The sequence below is a fragment of the Lepidothrix coronata genome, unplaced genomic scaffold, assembly GCF_001604755.1.
Source record: "Lepidothrix coronata isolate B3197 unplaced genomic scaffold, Lepidothrix_coronata-1.0 Scaffold139, whole genome shotgun sequence".
Taxonomy (NCBI): Eukaryota; Metazoa; Chordata; class Aves; order Passeriformes; family Pipridae; genus Lepidothrix; species Lepidothrix coronata.
The window spans coordinates 2,449,091-2,468,588 of NW_016690319.1; the positions used below are offsets into that span (position 1 = coordinate 2,449,091).

The 19,498-nt window shown below is 38.4% G+C and overlaps 1 protein-coding gene across 2 annotated transcripts in view; it reads right to left on the reverse strand.

Annotated features, from left to right (window-relative positions):
• Positions 1–19,498, reverse strand: part of THRB (thyroid hormone receptor beta) — a 128,652-nt gene that overhangs the window by 84,043 nt on the left and 25,111 nt on the right. The window contains exon 1 of one of the 2 annotated variants that reach the window (XM_017827444.1): positions 3,501–3,523. The exons of the other annotated variant lie outside the window; for it this stretch is intronic. The gene's annotated coding sequence lies outside the window, so the exon portion shown is untranslated. Of the gene's footprint in view, positions 1–3,500; positions 3,524–19,498 lie in introns of those variants that run through there. 2 annotated transcript variants of the gene reach the window in all.

Here is a 19,498-nt window from a genome sequence, read left to right on the forward strand (position 1 = left end):
AATGTACTGTTTCTACACTCTCACTGATTTAATATCACTTCTACAGACACTTTTGGACACTTTCCTACATGGATCCCACAGGGATTTTAAAATCTTAATGCAGCCTCACCTCTCCAACATACTTCTAATAATACAAATATTCTTTTACAGATGAAGAAGTTCATTTGTTGCTACTATGTTTAAAGGACTGACCATCACATCTGACTTGCAACTGTAAACTCAGGACCTACAGTTTCTATTCTCATACCTTAATCACACAAATAGCCTTCTTCATCCATCATGCTCCAGAGTAAAACCACAGGAAATGGTAAGAACGGGAAAATTCTGCAGTTTCTAAAAATAAAATATATTCAGAAGCAGACATGTCCAAACCACTTTTATGCATCTGCAGTACAAACGTTGTCTGTTACAACCAAATCAGTTAGAACCAAAGTATCTAACTGCTAAAAAACCCCAAAAAAATCAAGAACAATTTGTAGACCTTCCTGACAATTTTGCGTCAGTCTGCCTGTCAAGCAGACAGTCAAGCAACTGGACTACATAGGGAAAAGTCAGGAATTCTTGAGTCAGATTTCATTTTGGCTATGCTACAGACAGCTACTTAACTTCTTGACTTTGACTGCAGTATCTGCGAGTCAAGTCAAATCATCTCTTCCACTTACGGATCTTTTGAAATTCATGAAAATCCCTAAGGTTCTTTGAAGACAAATACTGTTTACCAGTGCTAGCTGCTATTAGCTTTTAGCATTTTTTATCTTTTATCTTAAATTTTGCATAGAATAAAGTCACTCCCACAACCCACTTGCACCACAATTTAGCGTATTTTCCTTCCAATTTTAATTCTGCTTTGCAAGAGGTATATTCAATTTTAGTTCTTATATGTATTCCACGTAACTTTGGTATACATCAGAAAACATTTTTTTTTTAGCACCAGACAAAAGCACAAACTGTCATCTCCTACCAAATTGTCAGCAAAGCTCATACTAGCATGGCAGTGAAATAGGGTGGAGTTTTCCCCTTAAAATCTTCAGATGGGTTCAGGCATTTCTCTGATGTGTTCATTCAAAAGAAAAATCCAACAAAACAATAACTGTCTCACCTAAGCACAATGTGGTCGAACCTGAAAAGAATCTGGTGTGACAACAGCAATCCCTACTACAGAAAAAATCCTGCAACTGTTTACATACTGTCAAGGATTTCTCATGAATTCGGAAGAAGCTGCATGGCTGTTAGCTCCTTGTTCACCGATAACACCTACAGCTCTGTACTCTTAATCCCATATATAGATAGGGTTTGTGGACCCTCTGTGAGTGAATATGTGAATACTAATGGTTTAATCCACTATATGTTAATGGCTTTGTTTTAATAAGCAATGAAAAGGACATGTTATATTGAAGTGCATTGTCTTTACATGTGAGGATGGGGTTGGAAAGGTTTGCTTCTCTTGTCAGTTGTACAAGCAGCATTTATTGGCAGCACACACAGGAAGCAGGCAGGGGAGTTCTTTCACCCTGTCCAGTCGAAAAACCAGTAGAGGTGCTATGCTGTGTCCTTCCAGGACACCCAGAGCAGTGCTCCTGCTCAACAGCACCTCCACATTTGTTTTTGCAGTGCCTAGGACAGGACTGCAGCAGTATAGGCCAAGCAGTCTCTCTCCCTTCCCATGGACCAGATCTTGACAGCTGTGCAGAGACCACAGCTAAACATTGAGCCGAGACAGAAACCAACAGCAATTCCATTCAGAACTAGGCTGTAGTCTCCTCTGTTCCTTATCTGTTGCTCTTGTTCTCGGGTTAGGCCAAAATGAGCCCATAACCCTGCTGGCAAGAGCACCTCTGGCACTGCTCCACATCTTCATTTATAACAGGGGCAGGCATTACAGGGAAAAGATCCTGTGGGAAAATGAGTGTCATGCTGATGGGCACCACAGAGCTGCCTATAAATACAGAGACTCTCGACGCTATCTCTTAGCAAATCTATAATCCTGGAGAATTTGTTCACAGTAAGCTGTAAATCATACCACGCAGGATACTATTCACTGATGAACCACTAAGCACAGCACTGGAACAATTCATGCAAGGCTTTGACAAGGGTTTCTTGTGGCACTGAATTTTGGCCACGAGGGCTAAGAAACTATATGAAGTGAAAAGGAGCAATGTGTTAAAGGAAAGCACACAGGACAAACAGGCTTGGTAGTTTGGACTTCCAGAGCTGCTTATGTGTGAAAAGCAATTATCAGATTTGACACAATGGCAGGCTAGTCCATGCTTTCAATTCCCTTGCAGTAGTAACTGGCATTTGCTTGGAAAGCTTTTATGTTTAATGCTAGAAATCCAGAATTAACTCTGCCTGAGATACAAGGTATGATAGTCAAAATAGCCAAAAAATTTAGTTAACATTATCATAGGTTCTAAACTGCAATATCTCAGGAGTGTTCCTGTTAGGAAAAACAGCAGCTCCAGAGGATAATAACCATTTTGGGCATCTAAGCTGAATACCCATGAGTCACTGTTGGCTGTAAGTGCATCTAGAAAAGATGAGAAAAAATGTTCAGGGGCAGAAAGCAAAGTCAAAACCTTTTCTGAATCTAATCAGGACAATCGAAAGTACAAACTTCAATTTTTCTTTCATTTTAAACCAGTCCCTTCTTACTGCTATAACTGCCTCTCACTATCACTTCCATCATTTATTTATCACATGACTCACTTATAAACACACTCCGGTACTATCCGAGTTTATCATATCACTGATTTTAAAATTTCACACACTGCTATTTTGGGGCTCTTGCATCCCTGAAGATGTATATTCCAAATCTCTGCAAGTACATCATTAACATCCCAATAGTAGATTTCTAACATGGAAGTAAATAAAAGACACAGTAAATATGCAACTAATATCAAAGCAGTTCTTCAGACCTGACCAAAGTGTTGGTCGCATTTAACACTGAACAATGAACAGGCAGAAGCCACTCTTTTAAGAGAGATGACCTTCCTGAGTGTAAAACACAGGAGAGATACTGATGAGATCCTTTTGTTAGTCTAATTTCACTGGCTCTGATAGATTTTCTCTAGGCTGAATAGAAAATGACTACAGAGATTTCTACAGATCTCATATCTGAGCAGAGAAGATTACATACTCTTCTCAATATAAACTTTGAAGCCTTCCTTATTCTGGGGTGCAGCAATCAAGAAAAAAAATCCACCAGTGTCCTCAGGCAATTTCTACCTCATTAGGGTGCAGCAGAGGCCATTGTCCATATAGAAATGGCAATTCTTGGCTATTTGTCTTTGAAATGCTGTATATCATGACACCTCAAACTTTCACACTGTGACACATCTGATCAGCCTCTTTTTCACTGTATGAGTATACTTCAACTTGAAGCTAATAATAAACTTACCTCCCCTTGAGATCTCTCTTTTTTTTTAGAAGTACATAATCTAAAAAGGAAACCTGAAAATAAGCCTAAATTTTAAAATAAAATATAAAATGTGACTTCCTACCTTATACCTGCATCACCTTCTAATAAATGCCATGCAGCTGTGGGGGGGCATTTTCAGAAGGGAGGAAAGTCCTAGGAAACAAAATGCTTTTAGTAGAATTCTGAATGGTTTCATTGAGTATTTTTAGCCTGGCCTCTTGAGAAGCTCTGCAAACATTTGCAAAACTCTAAAACAGAGCCAGGGTTATGTCACTATCTTTGGTACAAATAATTTGCTAGGAACTATTTTATTCTGGCACAGGGATATATCAAGAGAGAATGCATGAACTGGATTGTTTTCTTTTGGATTAATGTTGTTTGTCAACTGAAGGCTGTCTTTATGTGGAAAGAGCAAGGAGCCAAGAAGTACATTTCACCATGCCAAAATTAAAGGGAGGAGCTCAGAAATAGTCTTTTATTACCTAATTAGTTTTATCAAATGACACAGATCAACTAACAGGAGATAACTAATAGGAAAAAGGGCTATAATGAAAAAGTAAGTTATCAGCTGGACGCTCTCCAGAAAACAATTATCTCTCTAGGTAAACAAGTGCTACTATTGGGAGGTCAGACACAAAACACAACGAATGGAGGTCTTCTCAGGATACCAGCCCTCAGTGGAGTTGAAATGGATGAAAAAAGTAGTGGGATAAACTACACTGAGAAGAAGGGATGACTTGTTATTGAAGAACCTAGTAACTTTAGATAAAATTATTCCTGGCCTATAGATATTACACCAGCGGGTGGTTTTTTGGGTCCTTTTTTTTTTTTGAAACACAAATCAAGTACAGCTTTCCAGATTAATATCTCTATTCAAAATGAAAATTAGGACTACAATAAGAACAGCCACATTCACCTACTCAAGAACAAATTACCAGAGTAAGTTTTTTACAGCTCATAAGAAAAATGGCAGTTCAGAGATCTTATTTTATCTTGGTTGCCCTCCTAAGACTGGAAAGGATTATCACAAAAAGAAATACATAATTTTAGATGATATTCTGCTTTATCCAGAATAACAAAATGTTGTATCTGGAAAGTCACATGTACTTACATTTCCTTTCAACTACTTTCACAGTTGCATGAACTAAACTAGTCAAACAATTCAAACTCATGTGGCTCACTTTCAGATTACATCAACTTTTAATTCCTAATATGAACCATATTTTCATGTTTTCCATTATTATTTGCTTATCTAGTATACCCAAAATACAAAAAACTTATCCAATTATTTTAGCTAGTAAAATGACACCAGACACATGTAACAGCAGAAAGACATTTAAGAAGCCTTGCTTAAAAAAAAAAATCCAAAAATGAGAATTTAATTGACTAAAAACTTGTGCCCCCCAGCAGCTTGAAGAGAAGCAACAGCAATTTTTACAAACATCCTTTGAAAATTGGGAGTCATGCAACAGGGGAGCTTTATTATGCTATTCATTCTCTTCATCTTCCTCCTTATCCATCCTCAGTTAATTTGAAAACAGACAGGGCAAAGAATTTATGGGAAAATGCTCTGTCTCTTGGGATTCTGCAGTTCCACCTTTACTGCAGAGCTGTGGGGACCACAGGAAAATTTCATATATACTTACAGTATGCTGTAGCCAGGACTTCTAGATGCAGAACTATGAAAGGAACCTAAAAATCAGTCACTCTGAATGGAAATACCAACCACTGCCATCTTAGAACTATGTCAAGAGTGGGCATAAGATGTTAACGAGGACTTGGCATGTCCTGGAAAGGGCAGAGTAGCACTGCTGGGAAACAGCGGTCCTGTTAGCATGCCTTTCCCTGCCTGGAAATGCAGAGTTACAGACCAAGTCCTAGTTCAGTTAAAACGTCTTGATGACTCTGCATCCAGCTGAGAGCACCTGCAGCGACAGAGGCTTCATCCTAGACTGTTGCTCATCCAGACTGTCACAACCCTTTCCAAGGGAGCGCTGACATTCCCATCAGCCTGCAAATGGAACAGGTATCACCATTCCTCTGTGTCTCAACAAACTTAGTGGGGTATTGGATTTTGGGGACTCTACACTAAGATAGTCCAGGAAAAATAAAAGAAAAGAGAAAGAGCACATTACAAGAATGCAAATCAGTGAGCTCATGCAGGCACAAATAGAAAGCAGATTTATTTGAGGAATGAAATAACCAGTGGATGAACTTATTTCATCTGCCATCCACCTTTAAAGCCCTGCAAAGAAAAGACTGTAAGATTCATGGCCTTCACAAGATTCCAAATGACTCCACAAAGAGTGGGGATTCTCTGCCAAAAACAGCCAGTCTTCACTTTCCTCCAGAGAGTCAGTCCTTGGCAGGCAAACCTTAATCACTGCAATATCCAGGCCTGCACATGGATGAGGTCACTGGTCATGATCAGCACATCAGCATGTGTGGTACAGATCCCTATGCATATGAGAGCCAGTTTTTCTCTAACATATGATCATCCTTCATTCCCACAGAACAGGGCATTACCACTGTACTCTTTTCTTGTCTCCCTGCCCCACCACTGCCTCCTTCTTGTTGTTTTTTCTATTATTTCTCCTTACACTGGAACTGACTGCAAGGCATGGTGCCATCATACTGCAGCGAAATCCTCCTCAGCTCTGCCCACCTTGAAAAGACTGACAAAGGAGGAAAAAGTGGCCAAGCCATGACAGTGAGCAGGTCCAGAAAAGTAACCACTGCCATTCTCACCATGATCACCTGGATATTCAGTCAACCACCTTCCTTCTACCAAAAGAACTTGCCTGAACAACAAATTACCATTTTAACTGCAAATCCTTTCTCTCACAGAAGGTTTCTAGCAGGCTTTGATCATATGTGCTGCGCATATACGCTGAATTTCAAAATGCTTTGCTTACTCTTTTTCTTTTAACCCTTTCCCTCCTGTGTCCCTTAAGCAGCAAGTATCTACTGTATCTACCAGAGAACTAAGCAGCAGAGATTCCTGTACTCAAATTCCAAAATCCAACTTCTTAATGCTGGCCCATTCAAATTTATACAGCTCTACCTATAGCATTGTGAGAAGACTCTTCCCATAAATGGGTATACATCCCAGGGTGCAGCCAGAGCAACCTCCTGAGATCATCATTCCTCCACGCCTACAGCATTCCTGCAGACAGCTCCTCTGAAAATTATAAGCTTTAAGGCAATGCTCTCTGCACACCACCTTCCTTTTTTGTGTCTCCCTGGGAAGGTTCAGCCTGCCTGCCCCAGCATACCCAACACCAGACTTGTTCTGATGGCACAACGTGAACCCATCAAAACAAACAACCTGAAGGAAAGGTGTTCATGTTTACTGCTGCTTTTCCATAGTACACTGGTATTTTCAGTCTGGTCCTAGGAGTACTAAGGCTAGATGCGCTGCATCACCAACCCATAGTCACAGTAAATACCAAGACTTCTCCACAGGGACTGAGTTGGTTTAGAAAGCATACCTCAATATAGGAAAAAAAATATTATAAGGAATATGGGCAAGAGAGGCCATCCAAACAAACAAGCCTCACTTGACCAGATCACTGACCCTGCCTAGGAACGCAGGTACTGTACACAGGAAGAAAGTTATCTGTGCTCAAGTTGCAGTTAACACCCAGATTCATAAGCTGTTTTCCACAAGAAAAAGCTGTGTGTAAGGTCAGAAGGCAATAAATCACGCTGCATAATGGATCAGCTTATTGTTTAGGACACACACACACAGAAATATCAAAGGCTTTTTGAAATTAACAGTGAGTGATTATGTGAGGCAAATGTACTGAAAACAGAGCAGAGTCTCTTAGCTAGGGGTAGAGAATATTCAGCCAAAGGCTTCCTTTGACTCCCACTGCGAACAACGTGGTATGGAAACAAACAAAAGGATGTATTAGAAGAATGAAGACTGAAGGCTTTCCACTAACATTGTTTTTCTGAACCATTAATTGCTAGACAGCTTTCTATGTCACAATAGCATTTCAATTACTGAGCTTTTATATGATAAATTCACTGTACATTTTTGAGCATGGGCAAAAATTTTCTAATTATTCAAACATGTCTAAAGGATAACTGAGCAGTTGGTCCTCCATTTGCTGTTATAAAACGCAATCTATGCAAACAGATGATAAGCAATTAACAGGTTTAACAACACATGCGATTAGCTGCAGTCACATTTAGATAGACTGATTCTTGTGCACATTAAGTGGATTATTTAATTAAGTGATATGCATTTCAGCAGAATACACTGGATGAGAGTGTGTGCAAGTTGCATGCATGTTGAAAAGAAAGTGTCCTTGCGAATTCATTACACACACAGGTGGGAACTGTGACATAAACTGTTACTAAGGATTATCCAATACTTCCCATAAAATCTGATTTTCACTTGCTTATAATTTTGTCAGACTAATTTTTTGGGCTGAAACTTTCCATGTTGGATGTGTGCTTCAGGCTATTTTTTTTTTACATTAACCAAAATGGTTTAATTATTTCCAAGATAAAAGCCAGGAGAAAAAAAAAGACATCGTTTCACAAGTGAGAAAATATTACCTGGTACCTCCTCCTTCAAGAATTCAAATATCCCTCTTCTTTTCAATAGGCAGAGTGCATTTTAGTCAGGGAAGTGGCTCTTGCCAGGCCAGTTAAAACCAGTTCAAATTTCATAATACTCTGAACCTCTGCAAATTTGTGAGAGGTGCTGGTTATTTGGTTTAATGCCGGGTACCAGTGACAAGTGCCATTCCCCTGCCATTGCTGCTGCCCACTCTGCAGCCCAGGATGGAGGTCAAGGAAAACCTGCTGGAAAGAGGAGGAGAAAGGAGGTACATCTGGCCCATACAGACCACTTCCGCAGAAGAAGAAACTAGAATCCCATGAAGAAGAGGTTAAAAAGAAGAGGATTTAGCTGACTGAAGTGACCTGGATAATGAGTTTATAATGAAAAAAACCTGCCAGACAAGGTCACGGGTGGGGTACAGTGCCTGACCTTGCAAACTCTGTGTGTTATGTGCGTGCAGCACTTAAGTAAGAATAAAATGCAATTAAAAGGATATAATACCTTGATACCTCAGAAATGTACAACGCAAAGCTAATGTTCTCAGATACTGACTATAACATGCTGCTCCTAAATATTTAGGCCACTCCATGCAGGTATACTGTTATTGAGACACTAAGTATACCCACAACTGCAGTCAGAAATAAACCTGTTTATCAGGAGAAGATCCCTCTTTTTAAAGCATATATAAAAATACACCCCTGTTTCCATGATTAGAAATGCATATATAAAAAAATGAGAAACAGCCTCCAACAGCAATCAGCTGGATAGTTCTTACTGAGTCTTTTAAGGAAACATGCCTTGGAAAATCTTTCCTGTTTCCTTACAAATCCAGCTATATACAACTTCATTTCATCAGTCCTGGGGAAAGGACACAGGAGCTACAAATCATGACTGAGAACAAAACATTAAAACAAAACCCTCTGGAAGGTTAAACAGTGTGTTTACTCTATAGCTACTGTGTAGGCTGGTGCACACCTCCTTAGGCACCTATTAGCCAGTCATACTAGCAGCAGAGACTCTGTGGGGGCAAAATCCCTGTGTCTCTGTCTTCAGAGCAGCTATAGCTCAGACCAAGCTCCGGTGTGTTTGCTCCACCACAGCTGTGACATTCCAGCCCTCAGGGTCACCCTGCCAGAAGGCAGTGGCAAGGATAGGACAGTCCTGAACTGCTGTCCTCTGCAGGCAGAAAGTGGGATGAGAAATCCGCCTCAGCACAGGAGAATTTCTGATGTTTTGCAGTGATTTTTGATCAGTAGCCAAGTGTTGGTTAATCATTGACCTTTCTTGTGTTTGTTGCTCAATATAGAGAGGGCATTGCACGTGCAACTACACCACAGTCCAGAGTCGAAATGGAACAAAGTAAGGCAGAAATTTTCTTTGACTGGGGGTTCAAGGTTGTATCCAAAGATTAGTCTTAGAAATATACAGATTCCTTTTTCTTTCAGTCATCAGCTCACTTTCTATGCAGTTCAGCTGTTCTCATTTCAGCAGTGAATTCCACTTTTCATAACTAGTTGATTATGTGATGAATTAGTCTTAAAGGCAGAAGATGAAAAGCAATGATAACTGTGCACTTGAACACTGCTTTTCTTCCTACCCCCTACAATACTATTTATTCCCACAGATAGAAACTTCAATACTCATTTATGACAACACTATTTTCATGGATTATGTGCTTATTAATGCTAACTTTCCTTCAGCAAAGAAAATCACCTTCTCCCAGGAGAGAGAAGATTTGCAATTTCATAATAAGTGCAGCATCTCTTAAGTAGTTCTAATTTTAACAGGATGAAGTACATTTTGTTTTACAAGGATGATGGAATCATTACACAGCAAAGCGCTGCAACCTTTTCAGAATGCAAGCATTTCCTTAGATAGAAGAAAAACAAATCTAATTTTTGGTGAATTATTATTTTCTTATTATTTAAGAATACAGACATATTGGGACTTTGCATACTGTGCATTTAAGAAGAAAAATACACAAAACCCAAGAGATTCAGAAAAGTTAGGACCTTGAATAATTTTCTTCCATCATTGTAGTATAAACTATTAGTTAACATTTGAAGAACTTAGGTGATGAAAAGGAACACAAGTGGAACTTCACAAGAGATGTATTTGTCAAAGACAGATGATCTACTCTCCAGGTCCCATTTCTCCACTGTATAAAATTATCTCCAGTAGTACTGCCTGATGTGGCTTATGCTCCCAATAATGTGGCAGAAAAGTGGCCTTGGTGGATACATAGGTTCTCCTCCCCTCCGATTTTGGATGCGCTCAGTCTTAACACTTGTAAGTGTGATTATTTCTTCCCTACAAAACTAACTCTAGACATAGTAGAGGAATTAAAATATAACTTATACAGCAACTTCTTGATTTATATTTGATCTAATCGCTAAACTGCCTACTAGAAACTCGCTAGATCTGGCCCAAAAGTCACCATCAACAAACTATGACAAAATGTGTGTTGCTGCACATAAAGAGAAAAGAATTGCCTCAGAAAAGCAACACAAAGCACCAAGTGAATCGGAAAGAGAATGTGAAAGGCAGAGGGCATGCACTGTAGCTCTTTCATGCTCTGGTTGGTTTTAGTGAGCTTGATTTATGTATAATTAACCATTTTTTCCCCTGCAAACAATTTCATTTGAAGCTGTGCTATCATTTTTACCCCCCATCCTCTTGCTACAGCCACATAAAGCAGTTCAGCCTAACATGGTGACAACTGAAATACATTGCCACAGCAAGACTCCAAACTCTCTATGTTTGCATAAAATCCGACTCTCTTGTCTTCCTCCTGCTCCTCCTATCATCACAAGAATGAAAGAAGTTCATAAACTGTAACTCTCAGTCTAATAGAACCTTGGCCAAAATTCAAGCTTGATAATTAATTACATTCTGTCTTTCCAAATTCCCACACTAGGCTGACTAAAAGAAATAACTCTTCTTCCTTCCCCCCCCCCCAGACAACAATGTTTTATATGGCTAATGGACACAGCAATTCACCTCTGAGAGAGCTAGGAAGTTAACTGGAAAGAAACGAGAGATACTTAAAATACTTGGATAAGACAATGGCAGCAGATGAAAGACTATTGTAGTAAGTTTTAAGTGTATGTCAACACAGAGGCTAAATTATTGTTCTCTAATTACCCTTTCATCAGAGAATAAAAGCACAGACAATCATACAGGACAGGCAGCTGTGAGGACTTGGTGTCTGAGGGACTATAACAGGCAGAATGATTTGGGATAAGAGGGTATTTGAGACAATTCAGACATGGTTATGAAAAGCTGATAAATCAGTAAGGTAAAATACATTTAAATATAGCACCAGATCTCAATAAAACACAGAAGGCATCCAAACCATTTCAGTCTGAAGAATATGAAGCACTAACACTATACCATGATCTTAGACAGCCGTAAAAGAAATCACTACCTCATGCCACTATTCAGTAAATTACCAATATATCAAGAGAAGGAAAACTATTATGATATCTGTACTGTGCACATAACACAAACCACTCATCGCGTGGGGATTGTAATCGGAATTTTCTTCTGAGGCTGACATATGAACACTATAACCTTAAGCAGCACTCTTACAAGATTTTATTGATTGAGTATTTCACACATATTTGTAAAAGGACTTAATTAACTTCTTTCCCTTCTGGGACAAAATGGTGTGCATCATCACTGAAAAAAATCACAAGGCAGGGCTGGCATGAACGGTCTTGCTAACACCGCTTGTATTTCACACTGACAAAACCCAGTGCAATTCTTTCTAAATACTGGAGATATCATCAATAAAACCTGTGTTGTTCCTTCCTTAATCTGTCATATTTGATGTCCACATCACTGTTTTTATAGATGCTGTGTAACCTAGAGGTTGTATCCATTCAAGAACAAGACATTAATATATGGTGATAAACTATTTTTACATTTCTCATATTACTATGGAGAATATATGGAGTGGATGTTGCCAAAAGCATAGGATTGTTCTGTTTCTGTTTAGATCCTGTTTCTGTTTAGTTTAGGTTTCTAAAAAGTCTTCAAGTTCGAAATGAGAAACAGGGTAATTTCAATCCAGCTTCAGTTGAAAGCTAGTATTTGAACAACTAATTCAACTCCCATCCAATTCTTCAGTCATTGCACTCATATTCAATCTGTAGGGCATAAACTTCCAATATTATTATACAAATAAGGTCCAGGATACTACAAGTATAACATCCACTGCATACTGCACCCATGTGCTGAGGCTCATGAGGGGAAGAGGAGGGGCAGACACTGATTGTCTTCTCTGTGGTGACCAGTGACAGGATCTGAGGGAATGGCCTGAGGTTGTGTCAGGGGATGTTTTGGGTTGAATATTAGAAAGAGGTTTTTCACCCAGAGAGTGTTTGCGCACTGGAACAGGCTCCCCAGGGGAGTGGTCACAGCACTAAGCCTGACAGAGTTCAAGAAGAGTTTGGACAATACTCTCGGGCACATGGTGTGACTCGTGGGGATGGTCCTGTGCAAGGCCAGGAGTTGGACTCAATGATCCTTGTGGGTCCCTTCCAACTCACCAGATTCTGTGATTCAGTGAGATTTACTGCAATCAGTTCAGGCATCTAAGGCTTGGAACCGTATCCCGGCATCAACAATACATGGACTGGGCAGAGATACAAGAAAACAGCTCAGGTAGAATAATTAGTATCATCAGTTTTCCAAAACAAATCAATCTTGTTCAGCAACAGAAATGCTGGGTCATTATATAATTTCTGAGCTGAGAGAAGCAATAAAAAAATCAAACCTTTCTGAGCATAGAAATGGTAAGCAGAATGTTTGTATGAGTGTTTCATTTATTATACTTGATGACTTGTTAGTAAGTAGAGAGTTTAACATTAATTCTGAAAGAAAAAATATTTCAATAGTTTTATATCTTTGTGCCTTAGATTTCACAAAAAATCCCAAACCAATAACATATATACAAACTTGTACAATATATGATTTGCACATATTTAATATATAAAAGTATCAAACATTCTGTGCATGCAAACACACATAAAAACTATGAAAAAAAAATACTTGTCTAAATATACTGTTTTCTATTACAAAGTGGAAAGGATGGAGCCATGAGACAAAGATTACCTCTACGTCAGTGTTTGCTTTAAACTGGACTGTTCTAGAACTATGATCCCCAACGTGTACTGGAACTTTTCAAGTCTCCACTAAACATGTAGCATGAGTTAATTCCTATCTTTTATAGAGCTGTAATGTAATTTCACCAATTTAGGTGCAATTATTTTCAATTTATACATATGACAATCAAGGAAATGAAGTATCATAAAAAAGGTATTTAAGTTTTATTTTTCACTCAAGTTTAGATATCCCAGTGCCTTTTTTTGTTGTGCTAGGTGGATATTTATACATTTGATTTAGAATGTATTATCACACAACACTCTGATCAATATTATAGTTTTCTTGCTTTCTCCTTATTACTCTCACGTAGGGAAGATTTGCAGTACACAATAAAATAGCTCTAATACTGTTTCAGTGTCAAAACTAATGGAAAGCACCACAAAGCCCAATACTGTAAATCACACTTCCTCCTCTTGGTCACAAAATGTCATTACAGCTGAATCCAAGCACAACACACAAAATGTTCTCACAGTGTTTTGCATGGGCATTGAGCCTTTTATCTACAGATCCTAACAGTCCTTAGAAGTTTGAATTTCAGTCTGCAGACTCCTCACAATACACAGTTAAAATATAATACAGAATAGATTATATATATACAGAAGATATAATACAGAAAAGATACAATACAGAACTAGATTAGCTGCCTATCGTTGCATCAAGGCACATAAAAGAAGTGCTTTACCTGAAATGCACTTCCCAGTTTGAAGAGGATTCATATATCTGCTTTTTCAGATGATGCACTGAACAGCCCCCTCAGTCTCATCTGGCAGCTCAGACAGATCCCAAGGGGAATTTATGCTCCTATACTCTTGATGATCAAAACAGTTTCAAAATAAAATGAAGAAGTTGCTAATTCACCAAAGCTACTCTTAGCTCTAGCTGGGTATCCTAAGCAGGAGGAAGACAGGCAACAGCAGCAATATATGGACTTCCTCAAACAAAGGCATTTAGGGTAAGTCTGCTCAGGATCAGACCTATTCTCAGGGCTCATGCCCTCTACAGAGGGGGAAATCCAGTTTATCAACTCTCATCCAGGTGGGCTCTTAGGAATGTTGGACTTTTCCAAATAGAACATTTAAAAGAATGAGGGACTGGATTATCATTTAACATGTTATGCAGGGTACACCTCTTAAATAATCAACTCATACATAGATCCTGAATATACAGATAAAAAATAGATATACTATAGAGATATAGTCACAATACAGATACTCATCTACTGATCCTGACTGACTGATCTTCATCTTCAGCACATATCCCAAATCAATGCAGAGTCCAGGACTTTCTGTAGTGGTTCTCTCTGCATCTTTGAAGTCTTTGGTCACAGGTGGTAATTATTCCCAGAGCTGGTGATAACCCTTGAAATGCCTCACGCACTTGAGGAACAAAGACCAAGTTACAGCATATCTTTTGGGTCTTAGAAGAACTCTTCCTAACTACTAAATGCAATATAGCTGTCTCCTTGCAATGCCTCCTTTTTTTTTAATTCAGTAATGGTAATCATGGAGTTTATAGCACTTGAGCTTAATTTTTTTCAGCTCTTTACAAGCTTTACAAAACACTGAAGATCCTCTACCTTTCTCTGAAGGTCATAGGATTCCAAATGAATACGTTGATAATTAGGACAATACTACAAAGCATTAATCTGAAATAAAGCCTGAGACTTTAAAACTTTGTAAGGAAATGTGTAAAAAAAGCCCAAAAAGTCACAAAGCTAACAATGAAATTCATTACAGTAAAATGGCCAGTCCGCTTTTCTAAGACTTCCAGAACATCTGAGACACTGCTGAATCTTAGCAACCTAACTAGCAACAGTCTGATGTAAGTGATACAGGTAGGATTAAAAAGCTTTCTTGATTTCAAAGAATATACTGGAACATCACTGGGAAAAGTGACTCTTTGGTAATGCAAATCTACTGATTATTTTCATTTACTACATATAATGTGTATGATTCAGTTCTCCATTTCCCCATTAATTTTATATCCCTTGTCATGGACTGTTGCTGGTTACCCTGACTGGCTGGTACCACTGTAAAGCAAGAAGAGAATCAGTTTTGCAGATTTTAAGTCCAAGACAGCTAGTAATAAAAGAAAATATATGGACATCTGCATCAAGAATATCTTGAACAGGAACTTAAAAATGACTCATACAATGGAGCCATTAAATTGCAGAATTACTGAACATTACATACATTACAGAAATGCTGCTTATATTTTGTTTTATTAACACGGTAAATTACCAGCTTGTTCACTGTAACACATACTTTTAAATTATCTGCTCAGATTTATCAACATAACTGGATTTATTACACACATGTACACACCTGCTTTATAAAACATATCAACTGTGCCAAAACGACCACATTGGAATTCTCTGGCGCTCATCCAAGAGGAAATGCATTGAAAGCATCACTGAACTGCCCTAAGAAGCCTCCAGTTGTTAATGAAGAGATCACCAGCCAAAGTAGAAAATATTTTATGATTTGCTAATCTCCATGTCAAAAAGATTAAAGAAAATTTACTATATTTTGGTCATTTGGCCATTATTACACAAGGTGAAGACCAAGACTAAGAATTCTTTTCTTGTGAGAAGTGATTGGTATCTTTACTGTCACCCTAGTTCCTTTTTGCATAAACACTTAAGTTTTATTTATAACAGAGGTAAAAGACAAAGGCCTTGCAATACAAAGATCACTTTAGAAAGCTACAATACAAGAATGAAATAATACCATTATTAATAAATTTAGCAATGAATAATCACAGGTCTAAGAATTATCATTATCTGGTTGTGATTGAGCTAACAAGTAGGAGTACAACACATGTCATTTTTGAATGGCACTGTCAAACAATTTTAAGAAAATATTTTCATGTGAGTGTTCCTTTCAAGATTTTTGTGGAAACTGGAAATGGGAGGGTTTCTTGTCAAGATTTTTGCTCTGTTGTGTATACACAGTAATGGTGTTAGAGTAGTTCTGCTGAGGAGTTTCAAATCTGATATTTGCTATAAAACTTCAAACGCAAATCTGTGAACTTCTCAAAACACAAGAAGAAATAAGAAAATTGAAACTTGATACTCCAAGGATATCTTTTCCTATCCTAACATTGCACCTTACACATATCATTATAGTCACAATATAATTACTGCTCATTTTGCACTTTTACAAATAAGGGATAATGTCAGAAGTCAGCATCCCTCACTCCCAATGTATTTTCTGACATTCATAATGCTTATAACCTATATAAGATCCTTAGGGCTTCCTCAAGCCTATTCATGTAGCAAAAACTACATGAATACCTATTAAACTAAGTAACTAAGTTCTAATCACAACAAAGGTTTTATACATTTTCACAGAAATTTATACAATTTCCTAGAAACCGGATTTTTTTAAATCAAACTGTCAAAAGTTCACTGACAATAGACTCCTACAGTTAATTTTTTTCTTTTCATTCAAAAAGTAATGTTTTGCATTAAATAACAAGATAATACTACACTAATCTGCATTACTCAGTTAATTTACTAAGGGCTGTTCAGCTATTTGTTGTGCACTCGATCTACATCTTCATGGCTATCCAAGAGTCATGCACAATCTTGACACCTAGGAATGGTGAATCCACTCTCCAATATGCTGGAAAAAAACAGCAAGATGTGCCACATTTCCAACAGCATCTGGGAAACTTTATGTAGTCACAGCAAGTTCAAATACACTCATTGTCCAAACCAGCAACTTAAACAGCCCTGATCTACATGTGCGGAAAAGGAAATCACTAAACACTGATTCTTTAACCATTTAGGGAAAAAAAATATTAGTAAGTTGTGTTCCCTTTTAATCTCATTTTTACATATCTCAGTCTCAAAAAATTGATCTCCATTTCAGAAAAATCAGTTTGATTACATCCACGATGACAGCGAAAGCATTTTTGTCAGCTGCAACTGAAATGGCTAAAATCCAAATACCTTCAGAGATCACTAAAAACTTCAGTAAAAAATTCAATTTTTATATTCAATTACCTGGCAACTATCTCAAGAGTAATAGTAGTCTATTTCTTGTTATAGGATGCAGAAAATTTAGATCTGTATAACACTATAAAAAAATCATGCGTATAATTATTACCATATATATCACAAAGTGGCTTTCAGATCACTGAAAATTTTTATTAAAATAATGAAATTGCTTGTAGAAGTGCCAACAGATAACAGTGTAATGTTACCCTACTGATGTATAATTTGAATGCTATGCAACCAAAAGAAATCTGTCATAACACCCCACACAATACAGAATAGTCAAATGCTTTATTCTTCCTGTCAAACAATTAACTGCTGCTTTTTTAGATTTGAAAGTGAGCATATAAATATTATGCTAACTTGCAACAAAATGACCTGGAATTCAAATTTGGATTCACAGTTAACATACATAACTTAAACAATCTTCTCCTGTAGAATACATAGTAAGTAATTAATTGAGGGAAAAAACTAAAAATCACGTGCCCAAGTAGAGGACAGAGTCTTTATATTGCTTGCATTGGAATTATTTTAGCCTTGTTCACCTTTTATGAAACAGTACAGCTTCAGATGGTAACATCAGGAAACCTCTGAGCTTCAAGAAGAAAGGTCGGCATCAAGGAATTAAATGCAAAAGCAGTATTTTAGTTTCAGATGTGCTTTGCAAGAACTGAGTTTGCTCTGTGTTTTTGTTACAAGTGGCTGACACCCTGCACAGGAAACACAGTTATTTTCAACTACTCCTGCAGGAAACAGCTCTGGTGGTTCCCTCTGAGGTGCTGCCCCTGCACTGGGATGGCCTCTCCCTTTTCTCAAAAGTAAGCATGAATATTGTATACAGTCATCATCTTTCCAGCGGTGTCAGAGGTTGCCTCCTCTCAGCGCAGCCAGCAGAACCGCATGCAAGTTTTGAGGAATTCCACAAAAGGAGGAGGACTTGATACCACATCTGTTCCCCATCCTGCCTCATCAGGGACAAGCACCCCAACTGTTCTGTGCACCAAGTGAGGAGATCACACAAGGATGCTCCCCTGGGGGGAAAGGTCTGAAGCACAACATGCCTTGGTTTCAGCCTGGATCACCCAGTTGTAAAGGAGACAAATCCCATCCATATTGTAGCAGGAAGCCTAAAACACTGGTCATGGTTCCACCACAAAGTGAAATCACCTTGCTGTAGGAGATGATCACCTTGTACCATAGGGATTTCAAAACAGTTATTGTAGGGAAATAAGCATTGTTTTAATAAAAAAAAATTACAGGTAAATTTTAAAATTATTTTGATTCCAAACACTAAAGAAATGCTGTGTTTTTCTTCCTTCCCTTAAACAAAATGACTGCATATGCAAAGACAGAACATCTCTTACATGACCATGAGCAACAAAACACTCTTGGCAGTATTTACTCAGTTTTAATCAGCAGACAAGAGTTTAAAAAAAACAACCCACAAAACCAAAAGACAACAGACTAAAAATCAAATAAATAACCTACCTCAGGAACCATAGGAAGCAGTACCATCTCAATGAAAGTCATGATTAAAGCTTTTAACTCATGATTAAAGCTTTTAACTCAACTATGAACCTTCCCAATTATTTCCAGCACTGAGTAACATCCTGAAGTTAGCAGCACTGACCCTCACTCTTGGTTCTCTGCTGCAATGCTGTTTTCTGGCAGAGAAGGAATCTGCAAATCGGAAGTATAGCCCATATACAAGGCAGACTTCAAACAAAGGACCATTGTCACAACGAGGAGCCTACTATGAATAATCTCCTTATTGCAATCATGAATGATCTGACTCATGAAGTGTCTGCAGCGATGTTTCAGGCTACAATCACTCGCTTATACACAAAGCACACCTGGCTATTTCACACTCCCCTAGCAAACAGATGCTTAGTAATGCTATGTGGTTTTATAAAAAGCCTGGAGACAGTACAGCCGGAGTTAAGAGGAAATTAATTCTCCTACCATTATGTATTTATCTTTCCCTTCTTTAGGAAAGGGGAAGAACGCCTACTCCTACCTAGCATATTCTGCTTTTCACATTAAGATAAAACACTTCAAATCATTCAGGATACAACCAAAGAAGCCTTAGGCAGCTCTAAGTACCCCATACTCAACTCGCACTGATCTATGCCCTGAGGAAGCCAGCCAGGGTGGCCAGCACACACAGGTCACCTGCACCCACCCACCCCAGCACACGGGTACCCAGCAGCGCACCTGCCCTCGCCATCCTCGTGACCACCTCGGGCTCCGCAACACCCGCCTGTGTGCGCACGGCACCGGGATGCAGTGACACACGCGAGGTGAGGCTGCACTGTGCTTCAAGGATGCCCAGCCA